Here is a 22149-nt window from a genome sequence, read left to right on the forward strand (position 1 = left end):
CTCTGGTAGAGAAACACCTACAGGGCTACCCGCAGCTCCTTCAGGGTCAGCTCAGGGGTCCCAATGACACCAGTTATCTACCCAAAATTAAAGCAACACATTAGAATAAAAATGAATAGGGAGGGGGAGGAGAGAGGTTTTTATCTACTAGATAACAAGGTTATGCAATCACTTGGAAATTGAGTAGAGATATCCCATTTGTTCCACACAGATCCATTAAGGAAAAGTAGTTCTCCTGGGCTTCCCTGGTGGCGCAGTGGTTGAGAGTCCGCCTGCCTATGCAGGGGACGCGGGTTCATGTCCCAGTCCGGGAAGATCCCACATGCCGCGGAGCGGCTGGGCCTGTGGGCCATGGCTGCTGAGCCTGTGCATCCAGAGCCTGTGCTCCGCAACGGGAGAGGCCACAACAGTGAGAGGCCCACATACCGCAAAATAAAAAAAAAAAATTAAAAAAATTTTTTAGAAAATAAGTAGTTCTCCTGAAATATGTTCATTTCTCTCAGGGTTTTGCTCGTTTGAGTGCTTAAGCCAACCTAAAAGTCAGTAATAGACACCAATCTCATCATCTTCTAAACCAACCACTCTGGCGACAGAAAAAAAGCTAGTTTCATTATTTCAGCTTATTCCCAATATTTAATAATAGAAGATATTTTGAGGGCATTAACAGGGTTACTTGTCAGGAACTACTTTTACATAGGCTAAAAACACGCCAGGAGTGACACTTGAAATTGATCATCCTTTTAGCCATTCTGTCAGGCTTCCGAAAATTAATGAGTGGGCTGCAGAAGGGAAGTGGCTTACCAGAACATCGCACAAATTTGCTGATCTTGACTTGCTGGAATTTTGCTTACCTAATGCAAAGCTGAACACTTCAATTCTCTACAGTGTTTACATTCTACCTAAATCTTCTCTTGGGTTTCCTGCATTCAATGTTGCTTCCTCCTCAGGCAAGTAACAGTGGAATACAAAAGGAAGCCGCAAAAATCACTGTCCTCAGCTGATGGGATGACACAACAGATACTTTTCAGGCTTAAACTACAAAAATCACTGTATTTATATAAAAATCAAGGTTTCAAACGCTGTATGATATTTATTCAACAATACTAATTGGGTGAAGATGATGTTCAGATCACTACTTGAGATGCAGTAAGAAACTTACCTGGGTGAGGAAGTATCTTGAGCAGGAAGGTGATTCTCCCATGGCAAAGTTTAGCTTTTTCACTCTGTAGGAATGACCTCAGCCATTTTTCCAAATACGAAAACTCAACTTCATGCTCTGTGGAAGATACAATATTCTCTGTCCCTAAAATACTATAATTTACTGAATTAAAAAAAAAAAGGAACTAAAAAAATTCAAAGGTAACAAGTGACAATCATTAAGGCATTCTCCAAATTATGACAATTGAATAATAAACATCCCACATATATTTCTCACTTCACTTCCCCTAAAAATCCTAGACCCTGACTAAGCAGCCTTAGCCACAAAGCTGTCTCAGACAACACTGCCGCCTACTGGGTCTTTGAGGAAACTATCAGATCCCATAGGTCCTTTTTTTTTTCTTCTTTCTTGGATCATTCATAAGGGAACTTGGGTAAAAGTTACAATTCCATATATTTCTCTTCCACGCTTATTGTTTACTTTTTAAAAGTTTTTCTGTTTTTCTTAATTTCTCTTTAATTCCCTTTCTCTTTTCTGTTTTGAATTCTTACCAAATTCACATTAAAAAAATTTTAACTTGCTTTCTTTTGCTTTCTTTAAACCCTTTTCTCTCTATTGCTTTTGTAAGTCTAAAAAACTTGATAAGAAAGCAGCAACTGTTTAGACTTCAATAGAATAATTTTTGCCAACTTCTAAAGCAATTAGGGTTTCAAAGTTATCTTCTGAATATATTTACTAAAGTTGTCTTCTAAGTTTGTTTTCTTCCATACCTCAATTACACGATATTTTTTAAAAATTAAATACAATTAACACTGCAGTTAAAATCATAAGAGTTTGTGTTAAACTTCGACTCAAATTTCAGCCCAACCACATATTAGCTATGCAAACATGAGAAGTTGCTTAAACCTTCTTGTGCCTCAGTTTCCTCCTCTGTAAAATGATGAAAATCATAGTACTTACAGATATTATGAAGTCAATTAATACTTGTAAATGACTTAAAATAGTGCTGGCATAGATAAAGCTCTAATAACTTATTTTATTGTCAATATTGCAATATTATTTTCTGATGCTACTTCTTAATTTTAAATATTTGCACTTAATCCATACTTTGGATTCAACAGATTTTGTAACTTGGCCTGGAGCCATAACTACCACATGTAACATTGTTCCAATTAGAAAATATGTTTATGTTTTTTACAGTACTCTTAAACTATTAGAAAACATCATAGTTATAAATTAATAGCTATCTGTTCACATTAACTTCACAGCAGCCAACGGATCATTAAGTAGGGGACTGAAAAGGATCTGGTTGCAGAAGAGATTAGAAAAGAATAATTTCCTAAAGTATTTTGTCTGGGTTTTTGGTTAGAATTAGGAATCTTGAGAAGCAGAGTATAGAAAAAGGAAGGATACACTCCAAGCGATGAAAATAGCATATGCAAAATCTTAGTGGAATGAGCAAGTTGAAAGCTTACAATTTAGATAAATCTCTGCTAAATAATAATAATAATATTTTTAAACCATCTTGGCAATTCAGTTCATTTTAATGACTCTTGATATAGACTCTTTTTCTTACATTCTAGAACATAACACTGCTGTCTTCAAATCCAAACTGTGATATAGATCCAAATAGGAAAGTGGAATGCACTGTCAACACTCTTTTCCCATTATGGTATTTAAAGTAGATGGAAATTGAACATATTAGAAGAGACTTGCCTTCTACTTTTCGTAATGTTCTATACTGCGCATGAGCTGATGCAGGAGATCTGAGCAGTGGGGGTGGGTAGCAATAGGTGTATGCATTCGTGACAGCAATCGGAATCAGATGCTTAATTTATGGACTCATAGAACATAAAAGAAAAATTTTCAAGCACCTACTGTAGCTGCTGCTGATTACTGACTATTCATTACAAAGGTATTTGGCTTGTGCCAGTGTAAACCCAATGTTCTTCGTAAAGAAAAGTCCATCATGCAGTTTTCCTATAAATTATACAGCTCCCTGTTTATTCTTCTTCAAAACCCGTGCCCTGCTTCATAATCAAGAGCTGTTTAAAGGTTCTCACAGCCTAGGGATTGTAGCTAAAATACTGGAATCACACAATTAAAGGGAAGAAAAAACTAAATTAAGCCTCCAAAAAGGGATGCTGCCCAAGTTAAATGCTTCCCTTGTGCCCAAGTGAAACTCACTCTGACAAGCGGGCCTAAAATGTGTTCCAGTAATTGCTTCTTTCCCCAGCACTGCTGAGTAATTGCTTTGCAACTTTGCCCTCCCAGCACACACATAGAGTTATCATGATGTGATCCCAAAATTATACCTAGACCGAAAGAGCAATGTTTAAAAATCCTGCAGTTGAGAAGAATGGGAAAGATTACCAAGAGAACCAATTCAGCTTTCAGTCTAGCAACATCTTAGGCATTCATCCAGAAAGGAGAGCAATGCACCCAGAATACCATCAGGGCTTACACTTTATCTTTTTCTGTGTACAGTAGTCCACACAGCCAAACACAATGCATCCAGATGCTTTGACTTCTCAGTGTCTACTCCCATATCAAGAACTAGAGAATATAAGAAATATCTTGCTGGATCAGACAAATGGCTTATATCAGGTCACCCGTGAGAGGATATGTTCATCCTCCCTGACATCAATCTCAAAAGAGAGAAGGTTCGCTCTGAAACACCCCTGGGGATTTTCTCTCCTTAATAAAGCCGATATGCATATAATATATTGCTCCTTTTCCACCCTAAATCTTTCCTGACTCTATATGCATTTTCAGCTTGTACCCACCTCCTGAAGTTCCAAAAGTTACAAAGCCTGTTATGATAAATAGTATCTCGTTTGTTTGCCTTAAAACACCCTTTGTACTGACGGCTGGCACGGTGGGAAGCACACAGAAGATATTTGGGGGGGAAATGCATAGCAACGCGAATGGGCTGGATTAGAATGATGCAGGGTCTGACCCTTAACTGTTAATGCACCACCTGGTCTACTCCCCTTGGCTGAGTGCCTCAGGATGCCAACCTGAATATTTTGGCTTGGAAGGAAAGATAATCACATGATATCTGGGTCTCTTGCTTTTTAAATGTTGATTCCAAAAGATATGATACAGTATTTTCAGTGATTCCACTGGCTTAGGGGTATGGTTAGAGCGACTAACTCTTACCACTGATAAAGCTGATAGAATCCCTTATCACATGGCACAAAGCCATCTGGAAAATAAACGGGCAGGTTTTGCTTCAGTCTGTTCTAACCTCACTTTTTGATGAAAAGCAAGTTGATCATAATCTTTTCTGTTTCCTTTATCCTTTGTAGCCATTGAGCCTTCCACATGTCCTGCTGCATACTGAGATATCTTATTGAAAATTTCTCCTTACTTTCTATGACCAATCAAATAAAATGTAAACTGAGAAAATAGATTTGGGGTAGGTCATTTGTAAGTGTGAAGCTTTGGGAGAATGCTTGAGAGACAAATTCTAAGACCATCATGGGAAAATCACCAGGAATCCCAGGCTAAATTATTTCTACTCCCAAACCAAGCCTTCTGTCACCAACTGAATGTTGAACTGCACGTAGATGAGGCAATGTCTTGTAAATGGAGTTGAAACTTCGGTTTGTATGGGGTTTGTTCACTGGTTACACTAATTTTTCTCAGGTTTTAAGTAAAGAAATCTATGTTATAATAGTTTTCACCCTGTGAGAGTGCCTACTTTACAGACCAACTACTCTAAGTTATACCTTAGTTAAGAGAGGAATACTCATACTGCCACAAGCATGCATTGATGATTGATTTTCCCTCTTCCTGAAATAACCCATCCCATTCAATGGTTGAACAGTAGATAACTGCTCTTCAGAAATATGGACAACATTTGATACTAATGTTCATTTTCCCTCTGCTGCTGTCACAGCTTATCACTCTTATTTGATGGTGGATTGACCCACTGCTTTGACTTATTCTGGTACTTATGTGACAAAGGCTAACCCACCAAGGTCAGTGGTTGGGTGTCATCCATCATATTGCCAATACGTCTGCCATGATTGATAGGGATGATACACCTCAAGGTCCCTGAATTCTGTTACTGTCACATTTTTTTCCTCTCAGTCACACCAGGACTGGAGCTCAGGTACTGTGCCATCTCATCTCCTAATGGCCTTCTTGACTACAATGGCTTAAGAACTGGCCTGCTTTCATGGGGCAGTGGGAGAACAGGGTGTTCAGGACTAGTGTTCTTGTTGACTCAAAAAGTGTGCTGACATGTGTACAACCTAGGGCGAGGACCCAAACTGAGCTGTCATCCTTTGCTTGAGTGTAAACATGGATGATTTTTACCCAAATTCACAGCCCTGATAAATAAATGCATTCGAAACATTAAAGCCTGAATGATGTGAACAAACCCATTAAAGTAACCTTGAATGTTTAGCCAAGTTAGCAATAGATCAGTGAATTTTATAGCTAAAAAATTAAAAAAGAGTAATCTTCTTGTTTTTGTAGATAACATGCAGTCTCAGAGACATGATTAAAATCCTAATCCTAGGTCAATAAACACAATATTCTTCATTCTCAAGCTTCTCTTCCCAGCAAACCTGACAACTCCAACACAGGCAGAAGCATAGATGTCGATTATGGAGAAAATGCAATGGACTGTGTGTACACTTCCTCTTCATCGTCTTCTCCTTTAAATCAGTCACACACTGAGTCTCCAGCTTCTATTGAATTAGGTTACAAAGCTTTTTTGTTCTTACCTGTCGCTAAGAAAAATCATTCATGGCATCCTGGATCAGAACTAGCGGAGACTGCATGAATCAAAAAGGTAAAAATGTTCCCTCCCCAGGGAGGCTGCCAGCTGTCTCATTGATTCAGCGCTGCTCTTGGCAGATTCTGAGGCTACCCTGGCACCAGTTCCAAGAGTGCCAGATAATAAGGCACCACAATGCAAACTGTTACCAGGGAGAAACAGAACATCTGGTCTGGAACAAAGGCAACGTCCATTGCTTAGAAGCAACCTGGCCATCCACGTCCAAGCGTGAATACGCCAGGCCCTGTCGCCTGAAAGAGGGGGTCCCTAGAGCCAAATAAGTGAAGATGAAATAGAAACAGTAAGGAAAAGAAACCCTGAGAGAGAAATAACATTATTTTCTCATCATTTTTATCTAAATGTAGAAGGATAGTTAGTATCAACTAGGATACTTTTTCTAGGAGCTTTATTTTTTAATGTAATCAACAATGATAAAAATTGAAATTTTAAAGAGCAATAATCAGTTGATTTCTCTTTATTCAGTGTGCATATGTGTGCACGAGTGTGTTTAATGGCCGAAAGGTTCTCTTGTCATCCCGCTGTTGTAAGCAGAGCTAATGACTGGCCTCTGTTCTGTGGAAATATTTTAGCTGCCAAGGACCCATTGATGTGGGCAGCAAGTCTGAGAACAACGAGAAAGGAACAGCACCCAAGGGTGCCTACCATGTGCCTTCCACCAAGCTGTGCACCTACACCAGGCAATTTAGACTCTGAGACTGTCCAGACTCTATCAGGTTTTGTTGTTGTGTTGCTTTTAGTTCTAAACACCACCTTCAGAAAAGGAGAAGAATCTGATTTCCAGTTGCTTTAAAATCCAGATTTTCTTTTTTTTAAAAAAGGCTTACCCTGTTGACAAAGCCCCTGTCAGAATGAGAGTCATTATACTCCACGGAAGGTTTGTGTACTTCATTCCTTTCCAAAGCCATCTGTCTGAATTTAATTCACTGATAATTTTATCAGTCTCCCCATGCTTTGCCTGAAACCTCTCCATTGCATTTTTTATTCTTCGCAGATGTTAACTCTTTGAATGACAGTTTCAATGCATTGAGAATTTTGATGAAGATACACATTCTCTCTGAAGGATCTCCCTCCAATGTAACACTTTCCAATTGCCCCACTGCACCAACAGTTGTGCTTTCCAACAAAAGTTGTGCCTCTCCTGGGCAAAGACAATCTAGATGCAAAATTGTATCCAGGACATAGCTAAAGTAGCCGCCTGCAGTGGCATCATCCCAGGGACACTCAATACCTATCATTTAAGACGCCTTTTTGGAAATTTGAAATTACAGTACATTTTATAGAAATAGTTCTAACCTTTCTTCCTACTTAATATTATCTTTAAGAAAATACAGGCTATTAAAAGATACTATAGATCTATTTTAAAATTAACTGTTTGAAGCATTTGGTTTTTTATTTAAAAGAGACCATTTAGGACTTCCCTGGTGGCGCAGTGGTTGAGAGTCCGCCTGCCAATGCAGGGGACACGGGTTCGTGCCCCAGTCTGGGAAGATCCCACATGCCGCGGAGCGGCTGGGCCCGTGAGCCATGGCCGCTGAGCCCGCGTCACTAAAGACAGAGAAAATCTGGATGTGTTGTCAGAAGGAGGGAAAAGGAGGTCCTGGATTAGGGCAGGTGTGATTGGAATGAAATCCAGGGAACTGGTTCAAACACTCCAACCAAACAGATGGGAGATATACTTAAATCAAAAGAAAGACCCAGGTGGGCTGATCAAAGCAAGTTGACTAAAGTGCTCTTCAAATTTGCCTTTTTTTTCAGTTAACTTTTGGTTTCCCAGGTGTCACTACCATTTCCCAAAGGAATCTAAGCCAGCTCTTTTTGGAAGTGTCCTCCTCATACTTGTGATTATTTTTTGACTATTAATTTAGCACTGATATTGTTCAGGGCAGTTAGAAAGTTCTTGATACTCATTTTGTGTTTACAGACTCAGAGTTTCACTGGAAGACACCATTCTGAAAGCCTGATACTTGGGCAAGATAGAGGCCAAGAAAACAAGGCATTGACTCCATGGTGGCCCAGGTCCAAGGGCATGATAGATGAGAGTGGTGGGAGAGGAAGTTTAGTGTCTTAATTAAAATAATGTAGACAGTAACTGTAGATTAAAATGTCAAAAATTATCAAAAATGCATTGTTTAAAATTGGGAATGATGATGATAATGTTGATGGTGATAATTATTGGCCTGATGAGGGACAGCATGTGATACATGAACTAAAGATCCACATCCTCTCAGGATATGATTTCTGTTAACTTTCACTTGCCTAGAGAATTATCTATGACACTAAAACAGGTCCCCAGCCTAGAAAAGCTACATTTAGAGCAAAGTGTATAAATACTCCCCAAGGAGGAACTTAGGAGAGAATCTGGCTTAATGCGGTGTGGTAGGGACTAGCTAGTAGTTCACTGAAACCCATTCCCTTTTCCTCCTATGTACATAGCTAAACACTATTCCCCAGCCTCCCTGTGGGTAGGTGGGCTCTACAACAGACTTCTGCCCAACTGTGTGTCATCAGAAGTGATATTCCCTACTTATCAGTCTTAACATCTTCCAGCTTGATCCTCTACACTCTCTTTTATTGTCTTCTGATGAAGTGGAGCAGCAGAGAACTCCAAGGCCCTGGGAATAATGGGGCCACTAGAAAAAAGGATTGTGTGAAGCAGAAGTTTCCATCAACCATTGCTAGAATTTAATATGAATAAGAACACTTTCATAAATGATTATTGTGTTCAGCCACTGAGGATCTGGGGGTGCTCTGCTACAGCAATTAGCCTACCCTGACTGATACACATTTGAGGCTTTACAGTCAGACAGACCTAGGCCTATGTTTCAGTTCTTTCATTTCACTACCTCTGAAAACTTACAAGTTACTTAACTTCTTGGAGACTCAGTTTCCGTAAAAGTAAATCAGGGAAGGGGACTTCCTGTCAGGAAGGGAACTAAGGGAACTAAATCAGTCAGGGAACTAAGATCCCACATTCTGCCGGGCAACTAAGCCCGTGCACCACAACTACTGAGCCCACACGCCTCAACGAGAGAGCCTGCGTGCCACAAACCACAGAGCCCACACGCTCTGGAACCCACGTGCCACAACTAGACAGTGAAAACACGCAAGCCACAACTAGAGAGAAGCCCGCACACCACAAGGAAGAGCACGCATGCTACAACTGAGACCCGACGCAGCCAAAAATAGAAATAAATAAATAAATAAAATAAAAATTAAAATGTAAATCAGGGAAAATAGGGCTGCTATGAACATAACATAAAATAAAATGTATGTAAATCTATTGGCACATTGCCTGGCAATAGAAACCATACAAGAGAAGACAGCTATTATTATCTCTGGTAGAGAGAAGGTATCATTTGTATGGTCTTATTAGCCAGCATAGAAATGGTCTTGGAGAATGGGATAAGAAGGTAGATCTAGCAGAAATGTTCTCCTCTAGTATTTTCTAGAGAAGGAAACTGCAAGTTTATATTCATCTATTATCAAATATTTCCTTATAATTAAAAGGATATTTTCTTACTCCCAAAGAATGATGGAGAAACCTAAGTTTTAGAGTTGAATTCAAGTTCCATTTCTGGGATATCTACCTCTGGCCATGATGGAATAACTGGTATAGGAATTACACTCCTATTGCAAACTATGAAACTGTACAAAATATATGAAACAATTGTTGTCAGGTGTTAGAAAACAAAATGCATAGGGTTGTGATCTTTGACAGAAGGAAATTATGTGAGGTGAGTTTCATGTTGACCCACATTTCTATTGAGGGTACTTTCTGAAGTGAAGTACAGAAAGTGGCAATCTCATTATGAAGAGGACACAGAGTTTGGAATTTAGGGTTGCTTAGGAGGCGAGAATTTATAGGCAAAGTTCCTTGAGATGGTGGAGATCCCCAGAGTTCTACACAGAGGTGCCCTGAAGGACTTTGGCCAAGCCGTGGACTGTACTTCTGCAGGGTGAGACGCAGTAAGACTAACCAGTTGCTGGGAGGTGAGTCCTGAATAAAGATACTGAAGTTGTAAAGTGCTGGGAGACATTGGAGGTTTAGCCAGTCAGAGTGGAATAAAGAGACATTTAGTACTTTGGGCATTTAGTTAAGACCCCAGCAAGGCCAAATGTTAGAAATAAGGCATACTCTAGAATAAGGTATGTGCTCTAGGACTAGGGGGAAGACTGAAATAAACCCTTTCTAACAATGTCTAAAACATCTACAGTAGGGTTTTTCAACCTCAGCACTACTGAAACATTAGATCAGATAATTAGTTGTTGTAGGATGCTTTTCCTGTGAATTGTGGGATGTTTACCAACATTCCTGGCCTCTACCCACTGTCACTGTCATATGTCATTGTCACCCCAAGTTGTGACAACCAAAAATATATACATACATTGCCAAATATCTCCTTGGGTGGGGGGAGTAAAACTACCGCTAGCTGAGAAGCACCACTCTATAAGCTCCAAGTGATCACCACAGTTTAACTGTCTGCCAGGAAAAAAACCTCAAATTCTTTAAAGAAAACAGCATAATCCACAAATCATGTCTTGTGCACAATGTCCAGTATACATTTTAAAAACTACTGTACGTGCAAATAAGCAAAAAATATGACCTAAAGTCAAAAGAGAAAAATAGCCAGTGGAAGCAAGCCCCCAGGATGCTGCAGGTTTTGAAATTATCAGAGAAGTACTCTTAAAAAGCTATGATAAACATGTTCAAGAACTTGAAATTATGGGTACAATGACTGGATAGAGAATATCAATAGAGATATGAAAATTATAAAAGAACCAAATAGAAATTCAAGAACTAAAAAATAAAATATATGAAATTAAAAATTCACTAAATGAGCTTAACAGAAAATTAGACAATGGAATTAGTAAGCTTGAAGATAGGTCAGTAGAAATCACCCAAACTGAAAAACAAAGATTAAAAATAAAAAAGATTTTTCAAAATAAACAGCAAATGGGACTGTAAAAAGATGTTTAATGGACATAGGGTCTCACAAGGATAGGAGAGAGAGAGATTGAGGCAAAAAAATATTTGAAGAAATAATAGTTGAAATCTCCCCAAATTTGGTGAAAAACATCAACCCACAGATTCATAAAGCTGAGCAAAACAAAAATAGTACAAGCACAAAAAAGACCATCCTTGGGCACAAGATAGTAAAACAAACATCAAAAAAAAAAAAAAGAAATATATTAATAGCAGCCAAAGGGGGAAAATTATTACATATGGGGGAACAACAATAGGGAGACTCTGACTTATTAGAAACAATGAGTCAGCATCTTTAAAGTGCCAAAAACGAGAATTTTCGCTTTCAACGAAGATAGAATAAACTTTGTTACTCTAAATAAATTTTGATTTATTAATTAATAAATGTTACTGATAAATAATACATTAATTAATTTTTATTTATGTTATTTTAACCTAAAATAAGGAAACAGAAAAAAGCAAAATATATAAAACATTGGACATCAGTCAACAAAGGACAGTTATCCCTGAGAGACAGGAAATAGTGATTATCCCAGCTTCCTGGCTTGAGAGTTTCCAGGCCACCACTCAAGGAGGGAGAAACCAAGCAAAGCCCATCAGACTTTGTGAGTTGAGGAGATGAAGTTAGAGTTCAAGTAAAACAAAGCAGATGGAGTTTGCAGGACAGAGGAGCAGAAAGGAGAGATCTGCACAAGGAAAGAAGCCTGGAAATCTCCAGAGAGTCTTCTTCAAGTGTTTAACACATTCATTTGAGAAAACTACCTGAAGCCCTGCAAATCAGAGGGAACAGTACTCAAGTGTCAGACAGGACAAAGACTGGTTATCACCAGCCAGACTGGAACGCCACATTACTCTGGGAGCATTGGGTAGAGTACTCAGAGAAGTATTGCATTAGACACGGGGAATAATTATCCCTAGACTACATGATGCTCTGGTCAGACTCACGAAATTGTACAAGCAAGACCCAAAAGGTTCAAACTGTTTCCAAGCAACTTAACTGCATCCTGGAACAAAGCACAAGGATATTTATAAGAATACAAAAATATTCAGCACTCAATAAGATAAAATTCACAATTCTTGTATCCAATTCAAATTAACCAGGAATACAAAAAAGCCAGAATATACGACCTATAAAGAGGAGGAAAAATCAATCAATTGAAACCCATCCAAACTGAGACCAATATTAGAATTAACAAACAAGAACATCAAGATAATTATTATAACTGTATTCCATATGTTCAGAATATTAAGCTGAAACAAGAAATATTTTTTTAAAAGGGAGGTTCTCTGAAGCCAGAAATTTGGGGCAATCAGACTTTAAGATTTGAAAACCATGATGGCTGTGATGAAAACTACACTGGATAAGAATAACAAGAGGGGTAGCAATGGCCAAGAGCATGGAGTCTCTCGAGATCACCGCTGGAAGTAAGTGGCTGCAGAGATGCAGAGACTCCGTCATGGCAGCTCCGGCGGGTAATGCCAAAATTTAGAAAAACAGAAATAATAAGAGATTAGATATTTCGAAGAGAAGAATAGTAAACTGGAAAAAGCAGCAGTACAAATTATCCAAAATGAAACACAGAAAAAAGTATTCACAAAAGTAAACAGAGCATCTGTGAGGTATCGGCCAACTTTAAGTGGCCTAATATTTTTTGTAATTTAAGTCGCTGAAGGAGAAGAAAGGGAGGAACCCAGAAAATGCTTGAAGAAATTATGGCCAAAATTTTCCTAAATTGATGGAAACCAAAAACTTTGAGATCCAAGAAGCTCAACAAACCCCAAGAACAAGAAATATGAAGTAAATTACCAAGATACATATTAATCAAATTGGTAAAAACTAGTGGTAAAGAAAATCTTAAGAGTATCCTGGAGAAAGGGGGCGAGGGTAGGGAAAGGGAGAACACTGTACATAAATATATATATTATAAACATATAAATAAATAAATAAATAAATAAATAAATATATATATATATACACACACACACACACACACACACACACAGAGAGAGAGAGAGAGAGAGAAAAGAGCAGATTTCTCATCCAAAACAAAGCAAGTAAGAAGTCAATGGAGCAACCTCTTTAAAGTATTGAAAGACAAAAACATCTATCAACATAGAATTCTATACCTAGCAAAAATAAAGGCAAAATAAAGTCTTTTTGAGACATGGAAAAGCTGAAAGAATTTATCACCAGAAGACATGTAATACAAGAAATGTTAAAGGAAGTGTTTCAGGCCGAAAGAAAAAGATATGAGATGGAAATATGGATCTATACAAAGGAATGTAAAATACTAGAAAAGGTAGCTACATGGATAAATATATAAGATTTTATTCTTATTTTTAGATCAATTTAAAAGAGAGTTACTATTTAAACAAAACTAATAGCAATATATCATGGGGTTTATAATATATGTAAATAAAAATGTATGTCAAAAATAGTCCAAAGGCTAGAAAGAGGAAAACGGAAATATGATTATTACATTATATAGCAAGCTATATAATATTGATTCTAAGTAGACTATAAGTTAAAAATGTATATTTTTATCCAAGATCAATGTCTTTTAAAAATGAGATGTAGTTCCAAAGTCAATGTAGGAAATAAAACAGTATTATAAAAATATTTGATTAATGCAAATTGCAATTTACAACTCACTTTCTGTGTGACCTTATGCAAGTTATTTCAACTTCTTTTAATTTCAGCTTCCTCGTCTCTCATTAAATGTATTTAATAATATTAAATTGTGATGATAAACCAGGCTTTACGTTCACTAAGAAAAAATCATATCTTAATAACTTTATGTTAATTTTTATATTGCCTGTACCAGGCATAGTGCTTGACACGTATATTTTTATATTTACTAAATTTTTTCTTATACTCTACCTTGTAAAGTGACTTACTGCCTGGCATATAACAAGTATTCAATAAACTTTTTTTTTTTTTTTTTTTTGTGGTACTCGGGCCTCTCACTGTTGTGGCCTCTCCCATTGCGGAGCACAGGCTCCGGATGCGCAGGCTCAGCGGCCATGCCTCACGGGCCTAGCCGCTCCACAGCACGTGGGATCTTCCCCGACCGGGGCACGAATCCGTGTCCCCTGCATCGGGAGGCGGACTCTCAACCACTGCGCCCCCAGGGAAGCCCTATTCAATAAACATTTTTAAGCGAACCCATTGCAAAGTACTTTACAAAATGATGAAATATAACAAGAAAACAAATGTATCAAATCAACTAAATGTCATATATTTCTACTGATAAGCAGTAAGTAAAGGGAGGAGTGCACATGTTCGTACAAAAAAGAGGTCTCACTAAGAATATTTGAAAACAACGAAAGCAATGCTCCACTTCTTTGTCTCAGCGACATTGGCATAAATATCAAAATTTGTCTTACAGATGTCCTTTAAAATACATTTAACCCTCCGATGATTTAAAACTGTCATAAGTTAAGTCCTGATGACCTCAAACAATTGTTCTTCCCAAGTCAGGTGGTCTCTGAGGACTCTGGTTAGTAACAAATAGAGAAAGGAAGAAGTTAAGAGTTTCTATGTATTACTCACAGATGGCTGTATGATTAACAGGCGCTCAGGCTCTGGAACTGTTTGGTTATGAAACACTTTAATTTAAATGTTAAGTAGGAGAAAAAGCAAGAGTAATTCATTGCTTCATCTCTAAGAAGATGCATCAAGACAGTCTTCAGATCTGAGGAATATTTACTGACCTACAAAGATTCCCATTCACTCCTCTCATAATTAAAAATGGTAATCGTCATCAGTAATGGAGCACAAATTCTGTCAGGCCCTGAATCAAGTACTTGATGTATGTTTCCTAACTCAATGTTTACAACTCCATAAACCAAATGTTATATATACCTAACCATTATATGTATGAGACACTAAAGCTTAGGGATGTCTACTGACTTGTCCATATTCACACATTTAAGTGGCAGAGACAAACTTGAACAAAATCAGGTCTGATTACTAAATCCAGGCTCTCTTAAATACTTGACCCTACTGCTTCCCTTATATTTATTGTGGAAATGAGGAAATCTGATATCAGTGAAGAGCATTCACCTTAAAAAGTATAATAATATGTTCTAACATATCTTAATAGTTTATAACCCAATTAATTTCAGTCTGAGATTTTGGGAGGTCTCCAATGATTTACGATATAAATAGCCCTCTCTCTCTCTCTCTCACTCACTCACATACACATATATAGGGATGAACACACTTTAGAGTTAGTATAATGAGTGGAAAGAACACAGGCTTCAAAGTCAGCTAACTTTGGTTCAGATTTTGGCTCCACCACTTACGATCTGCATGACTTCGACAGAATATTTAACTCTATTTTTCCTGATCTATAAAATTAGGATAACAAAGTTTACTTTGTAGAGCTTCTCAAGGTTTAACTTAGCATTTATGGCAGGTCTCAGAACAGAGACCAGTAAATATTTCATATCCGCTTTCCTCCTACAAAAACTCACAAGCATTTAAAATTAAAGACTCTTAGCTACAAAGAAGTCCCTGTTAATTAGGCATTGCCATTTGATGTGTGGACAGTATTGGAGAGCACAGGTCCTGCTTTGGTCTCTGAATACCTAAGGGCTGGTCTGCCCGGTCTCTTCTTGTAGACTCAGTAACCTACCACCAGATGGCAGAAGATGTGTGATGACAGATATACGGAGGGCATCTTGACTGGGGAGAAGAAAAGCATTCCAGAGAAAGCAAATAGGATGGACACTTCCCACAGATGGACACAAGACATTAGATAGAAAATTCCTACTGTCCATGAGAAGGTAATGCTTAATGTCTCTTCCAACTCTTGCGGGCCATGGTCTTACATTTTCCAGGAGAGCTCTGGTCCAGGTTAGAGTTACAATCACACAGATCTCAGATTCCAAGCAGCAGTACTAAGTTAATGTGTACCTAAATTAAACTGATTCTCATTTGAGTATCATAATGAAGAAGGGCAGAAACCAATTATAATACAATGAATTTTTTAAAATCCATCAGTTCCCACAGATATAAAATATATCTTACATGTATGTGCTTATGTATGTGTATGTGCATTGTAATCATAAATAAATAATATTTTTAAGTGGGGTGGAGACAGAAAAGCTCTTATTTACAGAAGAATTCTAATAAATGTAGAAGAGTCAATAGAATTAGAAAATCACCACTGGCAAACCACCATGGTAGTAACTGATTCAGGTGAGAATCAACAATAGATGCCAAAACATGGATGACAGACTGTTGAAGAAAAAGATATTCACATAGTCTGAAAATATAACTCTACTGATTAGTTATTAATTTCAAAGAGAAAAAGATAAGTTTGATAGCAGGAAAATCTGATGGACTCCACCTTAATTAAATGATCAACTTAACATCACCAATTATAGGACAAAATGACCTAATGTGTCTCTTAAATTAGATGTACTGAGAAGAGCACATCACTTCTGTAATATTCCTGAAAAAAAAAAAGTTTAACCTTTATCATAATAAGACAATCAGACAAATCCCAATTAAAGGACAGTCTGCAAAATAACTAAACTTGACTCTTCAAAAATGCCCCCAAAAGGGCTAGGAACTGTCCTAGAAAGACCCTAAAGAAGTATGACAAGTAAATGCAATTCATGATCCTTGACTAGATTGTGGATTTATAAATTCTGAAAAAAAAAATTAAGCCTATGAAAGACATTATTGGGACAATTGTGAAATTTTGAATATGGACAGTATATTAGATCAATAGGTCATAGTGTTATGTTAATGTTAGATGTCTTGAATATGAAATAATGTTTGGTTATGTCCATTTCTTAGAAGATACAGGCTGAAAGGGGAAGTGACATGAATCCCGCAAGCCTGAAACTAACTCTCCAATTGTTCAGGGAAAGGGAAAAAAAAGTGTGTGTGTGTATGTATAATTTTATGTACCTATATAATTTTGTATACATAGCTGAGGCCAGGGGGAGCCAATTCCTAACTCTGGCAAAGTGTAAAGTCTATACCTTTATTCTTTTGAATTGCCTCTCCAATTGGAGCCAAAGAAGTGACTACCAGTGCCCGTATAAACCTGGTCACTCTGAGCTCTGGCAGCACACTCATTTGTAAGGCCACATGTGGGCTCCATGGGACGGCAGCATGTATCTTCATCTGAATTTATTCTCCAACTGGAATGAAAGTGGGTCATTATATCCACATCTGAGAAAGGTCAGACTTCAGAGCGTTTCTCAGCACCCAACCTGCTCTTCCTTATATCATTACACTTTACAGGGCTCCACCAAGTCTATTTTGAGATATTTTTTTTAATGAGGAAGTTGGTATGGTGTCTGTGATCCATTGAAATACATTTGCTAAAAGACAGACTCCAGTCTGATGCCCTCCCACTCCTAGTGTCCCCTCTGCTTGACCCTCAACAATTTTAAACCTGGAACATATACAGGAATCTGTTAGATGTTGAAAGAAATAACATGGGCAGGGAATTCCTTCTGGCGTAGACTTCCCTGACAGATTTCCCTGCAGAGTATGGATCGTCTCTCCCTTTTCCCTACATACTTGCTCAGCTCTGTGCTATTTATAAAAGTGTGTGTGTGTGTGTGTGTGTGTGTGTGTATCTATATATAGATATATAGACACACACACACACATATATATACATATATATTTTTTATTACTATGTTAATCTGAATCCAGAAAAAACAAAACAGGAATTTCCAATGTTTCAGGGTATCTTATACAGATTGCCTGATCTTTGCCTGCATTTCTGTTGTCTCACCTCTAAAATAGTAATAATAAGAATCTCATTGAGTTGCTTGGGGAATGAAAATGTGAACTTCCTGCTTGATCAGGAACTCCTAGAGAGTAGGGACTTCCTTGTTCATCTTTGTGTCACAGCACGGAGGACTTTAAATACAAGTTTGATGGAATGGTGCACCTGAATGTAAATGTTGCCTTAACAAAGACAGTCCCCTGCTCCCATATGGTCTAGGGAAGAATGTTTTGACTAATAAGTTCTAGAGATATGTGCTATTACAGTTGATGTGGGTAGTACCATTTTCTTATATATGTTTGTGTTGCTGCCCTTATACTGAAAGCCAACAGTTATTAGATACAAGAAAACACTGATCTGAGTTTAGAACATATGGCATTGCTGTCTAATTAGACAGTTTAAGATGAACAGAGAGATAAAATTATTTTTCACATATTTTTATATGTTAGATCAGGGGTCAGCAAACTGTTTCTGTAAAAGACCAGGTAATAAATAGCTAGGCTTTGCAGGCCATGTGGTCTCTGTCACAACTCCTCAATGCTGTCATTGTAATGGGAAAGCAGCCAGAAACAGTACATAAATGAATGAACCTGGCTGTGTTTATGGACACTGTATTTCATATAATTTTCACGTCTCAAAATAGTCTTTGATTTTTGTTCCAAACATTTAAAAATTTTTCTCTGAGCTAAGACCACATAAAAACAGGCATTTTTCTGTCAGTATATTACTTGTTAGGGTACTACCTGTGCTAAGATATTACATGAATTTATCATGCATTTTTACATCAACCTAAAATTCAACTTCTGAAAGCAGAGTTAAACAGATATTGAATTGAAATTCATATTTTAAAAAGAGTGAAGACAGTCATAAGTGTTCCTTTAAAAGGCAAGCCTTTCTCAGAAATTTAAAGTTTTGTTTTTCATTGTTTTCTAATAACAATAAAATTTCTAAAACTCTCAGTGAACTGTAAGAATTGTTTTCACAGCATGTGATTTAAAGTGATTAAATTAGGCATGCCTCAATAGATCTTAACAGCTTATAGGTACCACTTAACAGCATATTTATTCATTTATTTTATACAATGATTCCCCCCAATACTAACAACCTTAGAGCTTCTGTATTTTTTTGAAAAATAAATATGTATTTTTTTTCCTTGACATGTAACCACCCCAATATATATCAACATCAGGGAGAACTATACAAGCCCGGTAAGGGAACTACAGTGAATAAAGAGCTCTTATAAAGGAAGAAGGAACATGTAAGATGATTGTTCACCCCCGTCTTACAGATTTGTCAAAATCTTCAAGGCTCTATACTTTGAACCTGTGTCAATATTTTTTACACGGTTTTGCAAGGGGTTGGGAGAATGGTAATTGTTCATTTAACAAATATTTACTGAGCTCCTCTTACATGCCAAAGACTGCTCTGGCATTCACAAAGCAGTGATCAGCCACTCAAGCTCTAGCCTCACAGAGCATACAGTCTAGTAAAGGAAAACAGACAGATAAAGAAGAAACATGTTAGATAATGATGGGTGCCATGCAAAGAATTTTAATAGGCTAATGGGACAAAGAAAAAATACCAGGGAGGCTAGTTAAACCAGGTCAGTAAAAGGCCTGTTAGAGGAGGTGATACTGAAGTTGAGGTTTAATTTACAAGAAGAAACTTGTTGCATCAAGAACAGGGTAAGTGCATTTGAGACAGAGGAAACAATTAGTGCAAAAGCCTAAGATAAGTTAAGTTGGTCTACCTGAGAAACAAATAATATCTGTATAGCTAAAGCACAGTAAGTGGAAGTGAGCTGAGATGAATTCAGATGGGTAGGCACAGGCCAGATCAAGCAGGGTTTGGTAAGCCACAGTAAGGAGTTTGTATTTTATTTAAGTGTGACATGGCAAGAACGTAAGGAGGGAACCCAGTGAAGATGGTGTCACAGTAGTCCAGGCCAGGGTTGATGGTGGTTCTGACCAGCATAGTAACAATGGAAATGGAGAGAAATGGAGGTGGAAAAGGTAGATCTGGTAGGATAAAGACAACAGATAGGTATTTAAATCCTGCTAAAGGATTAGAGGTGGGAGGAGAGGAAAAGAGAAATAGAGGATGATTCCTCAATTTTTGGTTTTGGCAACTGGATGGATAAGGTTGCCATATGCTGAGAAAGCAAGACTAAGGGGAAATAGGTTTTGGGTGGGGGCACATCAAGAGTTCTGTTTTGGAGACTTCCCTGGTGGCGCAGTGGTTAAGAATCCGCCTGCCAATGCAGGGGACACAGGTTCGATCCCTGGTCTGGGAAGATCCCACATGCTGCAGAGCAACTAAGCCCGTGTGCCACAACTACTGAGCCTGTGTGCCACAACTACTGAAGCCTGCACACCTAGAGCCCGTGCTCCACAACAAGAGAAGCCACCGCAATGAGAAGCCCACGCAACACAATGAAGAGTAGCCCCCACTCGCCACAACTAGAGAAAGCCCGCGTGCAGCAACGAAGACCCAACGCAGCCATAAATAAATAAATAAAATTAAAAAAAAAAAAAAGAGTTCTGTCTTGGTCATATTAAGTTTGAGATACTGTATTAGTTTCCTAGTACTGTTATAACAAATTACCACAAATTGGGTTGCTTAAAACAACAGAAATATATTCTCTCAAAGTTGTGGATTCCAGAAGTTTGAAAACAAACTGTGGACAGGGTAATAAATCCTAACAGATTCATTCCAATCTTACCTCTATTGAAAACTGAAAAGAGCTCTTTGATTAAGAGAGACAATAACATAATGATTAAGAGCAGATATTTTTTGCAGGTAGATAGCCTGGATTTAATTCCTGATGCTGCCACTTACTAGCTTTGAGACTTTGGGCAAATCTGCATGCCTCCATTTCTACATCTGAAAGTGGGGCTACAATGCAATTCTGACACTAACTACTTGGAGTTTTGCAAAACTTCACAGGTTAAGGGCTCAGGCCTCCACAAAACAGCTCTCACTTCAAACACCAACCATAAGTTCAAGGGTTCCCAGGCCAGCTACACCTCTGACCAACTGGCTACAAATTTGGGAGTTCCCATTAATAGGTTTAATAATTTGCTGACACAACTTACAGAACTCAAGAAAGTGCTATACTCTTAACAGTTGTATTGTAGCAAAAGAATACAACTCAGAAACAGTGAAAAGATGAAGTATATAAAAGGATATTTTGGGAGGGTTCCAAATGCAAAACTTCCATGTCTTCTCCCTGTAGAGTCAGGACACATCCCAGGACTCACTCAATCTTCTGTGTCCAGAGTTTTCATTAGGGTTTCACTATGTAGGCATGATTGGCTGAATCAGTGGCCACATGATGGAAATCAATCTCCAGGCCCATCCTCCCACCACATCAGGAGGTTGAGCTGGTATTGCTTGGCTCAAAGACCCAACCCTTTAATCACAAGGTTGGTCTTTCTGGCATAGTTGGCCCCAATCCTGAAACTATCTAAGGACCACCATGAGCCATCTCATTAGCATAACTATCATGAATAACAAAGGGACCACCATGAATGGAAAAAACATTCCTATAACTGAGGAAATTGCAAGGATTTAGAGGCTCCCTCCCAAGAACCAGTAAAAAAAGTCAAAGTTCCTTATACAACAGGGCTAATGACAAAACCTACCTCAAAGGATTTTTTTAAGAATTAAAAGAGCTAATAAATATAAAGTACTTAAAACATTGCCTGGCACTACAGAAATGTTAGCTACTTGTTTTCATTTAATATTAGATATTTTTATATATATTCAGTAAGTACTATTAAATCTCATATTCCTGTTACATTTTTCCCCCCGAAGAGAGATCACAGAACTTGACTTTTCCAAATGTAATAGATCCCATAGGAAATTCTTGCAAAGGCTGAACTATATGTATTTTTCATCTATCTTTTCAAGACCTGTGACAAGTTTTTAATATCACCATTGTGTACCAAACAGAACATGGTTCTCATACAAGGCCTAAAAAATGTTGAGTGACTGGGAGAATTACTAGCAACCAATGTTCCTAATTAAACCTTCCAGCTACATTTTAACATAACCAATTTATATTTTTCATTTTTAATTTTTTGTTTCAACAAATATTTGTTTAGTGCCAGGTACTATTCTAGGTGCTGAGTCTATAGCAGTGAGCCAAGCAAAGTTATTGACTTCATTGAGCTTGTATTCTAGTGGGAAATTCAGACAATAATCACATTTTAAAATATATATATTTATAACATACATCTAGTATCTATTTAGTATATCTAACATATAATATACATTTAATACATAGTAACATTTCTATAATGAAAAGTAAAGCTGAATGAGGGATGGAGAGTGATGAAGTATTCTATATTTAATCAGATAGTCAGAGAAATTTTCTCTGAGGAGGTAATACTTAAGGGGAATCTGAAATGAAGTGCCTCATATGTGTCTT

This window comes from Leucopleurus acutus (assembly GCF_964270905.1).
Source record: "Leucopleurus acutus genome assembly, chromosome: 9".
In the NCBI taxonomy this organism is placed as follows: domain Eukaryota; kingdom Metazoa; phylum Chordata; class Mammalia; order Artiodactyla; family Delphinidae; genus Leucopleurus; species Leucopleurus acutus.